This window comes from Schistocerca cancellata, chromosome 1 (assembly GCF_023864275.1).
Source record: "Schistocerca cancellata isolate TAMUIC-IGC-003103 chromosome 1, iqSchCanc2.1, whole genome shotgun sequence".
NCBI classification, from domain to species: Eukaryota; Metazoa; Arthropoda; class Insecta; order Orthoptera; family Acrididae; genus Schistocerca; species Schistocerca cancellata.
In genome coordinates, this window is record NC_064626.1 from 375,571,485 (window position 1) to 375,577,371 (window position 5,887).

A 5,887-nucleotide genomic window follows, 5' to 3' on the forward strand; every position below is an offset into this window, starting at 1 on the left:
TTCAAAACGAAAGTCGCGTTGTAGAAGGGACATATTCTGACAAAGACGTTAAGGTTCCCTAAGCCCACTGGCGGTAAGGAAAGCTTGAGGTTTGAAGAATTCGTTGTGGCCTTGCAAGAATTACGACAGTTTTATGAAGGTTTTGAGGACAGTGTCAACCTTACATCTGTTATCGAGCTGTTTTCGAGACCGTTTCAGTTGAAAACTCCCCTGTTCATGTGCAGATGTGACTAACCTGCTACGTAATTCTACTTTTAATTGCATATCTTTTTACGTTAAAACTGTCCAAGACGCCAACATTGTTTTTCTCAGGTACATTTTCCCATTCTCCATAACGAGACTGCAAGAGTGCTACACTATTTCGATCGACATATTTATGTGAAAGATCTTTTTTGATTATGAAACTGAACAGGTAACGATTACTCGGCATCTTGAGCACGAAACTCTGCGTAACTGTCTGCATCTGTCCGTGCGCCGACAGTTTGCATCAGATAAAAATTATTCAGCTCTCAAAAATAATTAATGAATACTGAAAATTTGTTTTGTTCGTGATCAGTGTTGCTGAGAAATGCGAAATATAAAACCCTGTCATGTGCAGTACGATTGCACCGTCATTTAAATTTGGCGAGTTTGCTGATTCCCCTCTTCAACCTCCCTGCGATTAGGCAGCGCTGCGTGGCGGTGGGGGAAATGTGAAGCGAAACTGAATGCTCTGGCACACAGGGGGGTAACTGAAGGTTTTGATGCACTCAACTGCTTAAACAGAAGCCTAAACATGTGAACCAGACCGTAATTCGAATTACTATTTTTGTTAAACTTTTTTTCTCGCCTATCCTATAAGTTCCTCCCAGAGTGTTACTCTGTAGAACATCCGTGAACGAAAATAGGCCAACTATTTTACTTCCTGATATGCATCTTCACAAAATTATTCCTTCTTTTGCAGCAAAAGTAGTTCAACCTAAATGGCTCAGCAGATCTGTTACATGAATTTTATAAATTAGACTTTCGTAGGTACACTATGTGATCAAAAGAATCCGCACATCTCCAAAAATTTGTGTTTCTCCTATTCGGTGTATTGTCCTGCCACCTACTGCCAGGTACTCTGTATCAGCGACTTTAGTAATCATCAGATATCATGAGAGAGCAGAATACGGCGCTCCGCGGAACTCACGGACTTCGAAAGTGGGCAGGTGATTGGGTGTCACTTGTGTCATACGTCTGTACATGAGATTTCCACACTCCTATACATCCCTAGGCCCACTGTTTATGGTGTGGTAGTGAAGTGGGAACGTAATGGGTCACGTACAGCACAAAAGCGTAAGGCCGACCTCGTCTGTTGTCTGACAGAGACGGTCAACAGTTGAAGAGGGTCGTAATGTGTAACAAGCAGACATCTATCCAGACCGTCACACATGAATTCCACACTGCATCAGGATCCACTGCAAGTATTATGACTGTTAAGCGGGAGGTGAGAAAAATTGGATTTCATCACACCGGTAAATGGCAAAGGATGCCTCGATTAGTGTAAGGAGTGTAAACATTGGACGATTGAAGAGTGGAAAAACGTTGTGTGGAGTGACGAATCACGGTACACAACGTGGCGATCCGATGGCAAGGTGTGGGTATGGCGAATGCCCGGTGAACGTCACCTGCCTGCATGTGCAGTGCCTACTGTAAAATTCGGAGGCGGTGGTGTTATGGTGTAGTCGTGCTTTTCATAGAGGGGCCTTGCACCCCTTGTTTCGCGTGGCACTATCGCAGCACAGGCCTACATTGATGTTTTAAGCACCTTCTTGCTTCCCACAGCTGAAGAGCAATTCGGGGATGGCGACTGCATCTTTCAACACGATCGAGAACTTTTTCATAATGCGCGGCCTGTGGGGGAGCGGTTACACGACAGTAACATGCTTGTAATGGACTAGCCTGCACCGAGTCCTTACCTGAATCCTATAGAACACCTTCGGGGTGTCGTGGAACGCCGACTTCGTGCCAGGCCTCACCGACCGACACCGACACCGATACCTCTCCTCAGTGCAGCAGTCGGTGAAGAATCGACTGCCATTCCCCGAGAAACCTCCCAGCATCTGATTGAACGTATGCCTGCGAGACTGGAAGCTGTCATCAAGGCGTAGGGTGGGCCAACATTACACTGAATTCCAGCATTACCGATGGAGGGCGCCACGAACGTGTAAAGTCATTTTCAGCCAGGAGTCCAGATACCTTTGATCACGTAGTGTATGTACAGAACGTGGTTAGAACTGCTCATGCAGTTTCTTATTTCATGTTCGTGGACTACATTAAATGGAGAAGGGGTACTTCTGATCGAACAAAACAGATTCAACTGCGTTTTGTTAACGGTTCAAACTAGTCAATTTAAGCAAAACCAGGTAATCATCGTGTACATACTGCTTTCTCTGTAGAGGATTTCTTACTCGGATTCATTACAATACTTGTTTCCACGAAGAATCTTTCGCTCCACAGCGGAATGTACGCTATTGCGAGGCTACCCGACAGAAAAATATTGTGTGCCGCCTTTCGTGTGTAATGCTTTTTACCAAATAAGATATTCTGGCAGGATTATCTAGTCAAATCCATAGTCTCAACCCTACAAATTACTTGTACGTTCTCTTGCATACCCTGCTAGAACAGCGCTAATAGGACAAAGTAGGGGACGAGTCGCGTCTGGACGTCTCAGTTGGTAACAGTCCTCCTCTTCTGGCTCCGTGTCTCGGTACAGCGCAGTTTTAATCATTCAAAAAGGTTCCCATTTGCACAGTCTACAAAAAAGGCTATTTCTAAAACCGGATTAAAATAAAATGAGTTGTCATAAAAAAACACACGAGGACTGAACCCTGAGCGATGCTTACTGCAATTCTCCCCTTGCAGAAGTCGTAGCGTCTTCCTGTGACTTAATGAAAGCGTCTGCCCCAAGTTATCGATCTTGAAACACCGTGTCGAGAGCTTTCCTCTCAAAAATGGTAGTGCAGTCATTAGCATGTACCTTTGAACGTAACCTGTGCTAAAGCAAAGATGCACGTCAGACAGTACAGGTGAATACTAACTAACGTGCACCCCCAAAGTAATTTCCGCCGCAGTCCGTCCCTTCCAGCCATCAGGCGGCCGCTGACGTAACAGCAGGTAGAGCAAACTGGCTGCTTGTACGGCTCCCCACATTTACATTCTGGAGGCGTCCTTATGCAGGCGCGCCAGCTGGCTCCGGCCAGAATGGCAACATCCCTGGATAAGCCAGCCCGAGAGCTTTTTCGCCGCAAACGCGATGCTCTTTCTCCTCCTTTCTCCAGGCTGTTACCGCTTTTTTTTCTTCGCCCGTCCCCTATTAGGCGAACAGGTTAAGCTGTCCTCTTGCCAACGCAGAGCTGAATCCCTAATTAACGTACCTTACCATCCAGCACTTTTCCACAACGGTAGGGTACAAATTGCCTATTTGACCGCGATTGCCTTGTTACGAGGATGAAAGAGAAATGCGGCAATAGAAACATTGTCTCGTTCCAAATATACTCCATAATTTACGCTTTTATTTCTTTCATTCACTCTATTGGTGAACAAAACGGGCAATGAAAAGCTATTTTCCAATTAGCAACACGGATATTTGAATAAGTGTATTTCTCCGACACAAATCACGAAGCGCCAAGAGACCCCAGTTCTTTTCCCGAGAATTAACAATCCATTCGCCGCTGCTTCCTGATACATTCCGCAGACTCCAGAACGAATATTGTAACTGCACTAGAAAGTGACGTCCTTAATTAACTTCTGCTTTCCGGCCATTTTCAAGGGCATACCCAGCGGGGAGTAGCATTCCTTTCCTCCACAAAGCTCTGACTCCAGGTTCGTTCGCACTCATTGTCTAAGCGAATTTCCTACAGATCTGCCATTTTTAATAGATTAGACAATGTTCCGAATACGGACCAATCTGTTTCTTTCTCTTGCTACTGGCTTAATCCCGCATTGTGCGCAGGGTCGGCAGGGTTAAGTACAGAATTGGCAAGGTTAAGTTGAAGGGGCGGCCGGATGCCCTTCCTGCCACCACCCCGTACTCCCTGGGACGGAATGAGTGTACCCCAGCTGTCTGCGTCTAGTGTAAATCGTGAAATAGTGTGAATGTGTTGCAGATGTCTGCGAGTCGTATAACTGAGGCAGGACGTGAGGACTAGCCCAGTATTCGCCTAGTAGGATGTGGAAAACCGCGTAAAAACCACATCCAGGCTGGCCGGCACACTGACCGTCGTCGTTAATCCGCCAGGCGGGTTCGATGCGGGGCCGGCGCGCCTACCAGAGTAGGGACCAATCTAACTGTGACAAAATTAGGGAATCAAGCTGTAAATTTTCCAGCAACTAATTCGATTGGTGGGGAGAAGGGCCTGTCCAAATCAGAAGTAAGAACATGCTCAGAAATCCCCAAAAGACATACAGCTTTCACTGTGTAGCTACTGTGCGACACTTTGTTGCTATGCTGAATGTGTGACACTTCTGAGGGAGGCATGAGTATAAGTGATGACGGTGGGTCATTTATTTCTCGCAGATACCTAGTACAATATGACCTGGCTGCCGCCACTCACAAGCAACACTCAGTGCATCTCATACACAAAACGTGAAAGCCCTGAACTTCTCTGTGTCAACACACTAGTCATCCATAACACCCAAGCAAGTGGTCCTGAGCATGTCATTAATAAATTGGACGCTGTTGTTTTTAAGTCCTAATGCGTGATGGCATGTTTGGTTAAAGCACATCGGAGTAAATTATTTCAATTTTGTAACGGATAAGTAACTTCAATGTGGCTACAGTTCAAAGCAGAAAAAATTTGTGGAAATAAAAACAGTTATGAGAGAGATCAATTACGAGTATATTTCTGAAGTTTCTGACACTGGTTACAAGCGCCGCACGCAAGTGTATTAATTTATTTAATCTGTCTGATTGCTGCTAGATGCATATTCTCTACAATTAGCAAATGCAATCGACGAGAATAGGCTTTCCGCACTGTACAATATAATACATTACTCACCGTATAGAACAGCTCCCCAAAAAAGGTGGCGTGGGTCAATAGAAATCGTTCACTACAAGGTATCCTCCTTGCCGTCACTCTGTTCAAAATCGTTAACGTATTTCATTTTTTTACTCAGCACTCTTGCATTTGAAAGTACAAGGATCTAAAAATTAAATTTTATCCATTGGGTAACTCAGGCTCTAACTTCAAAGTCGTTACATAGATGCCATTGTTCAATAGATAACTATTTTTTCCTTTTTTATCTCTACCTCTATTTCTTATGTTTGTCGATGTCTCTCGTGATATAAGCTTGCTCACAGAGAGAGACGTTCCTCTCATTTCTCACGCAGATTTCACAATAAACAGTTTTAAACTACGGTCATATTGGCACCTCCTGCTGTCATAACGTACTCTATAAATTACAGTGAACGATTTGCTGTAATTTCTGGATAGTCTTCGTATTTTTAGGGCAACGGCCTTGCCGCAGTGGATACACCGGTTCCCATGAGATCACCGAAGTTAACCGCTGTCGGGCGTGGTCGGCGCTTGGATGGGTGACCATCTAAGCCGCCTTGCGCTGTTGCCATTTTTCGGGTGCATTCAGCCTCGTAATGCTAATTGAGGACCGAATGGTAGCGGCTTCGGTCCAGAATACCATCATAACGACCGGGAGAACGGTGTGCTGACCCCACGCCCCTCCTATCCGCATCGTCCATCAGGATGACACGGCGGTCGGATGGTCCCGGTAGGCCACTTGTGGCCTGAAGACGGAGTGTTTCGTATTTTTAATCACACGAAAACTATTTAGGCATGCAGATATTTTATTCACGAATCTGTAACTCCATATTAATAGTTTTATAAGTTCATGGGCCTCAGTTTAAGGC

At 45.2% G+C, this 5,887-nt stretch overlaps 1 pseudogene; it reads left to right on the forward strand.

Annotated features, from left to right (window-relative positions):
- Positions 1 to 5,471: 5,471 nt before the first annotated feature.
- Positions 5,472 to 5,589, forward strand: LOC126099460 (5S ribosomal RNA; annotated as a pseudogene).
- Positions 5,590 to 5,887: the final 298 nt, after the last annotated feature.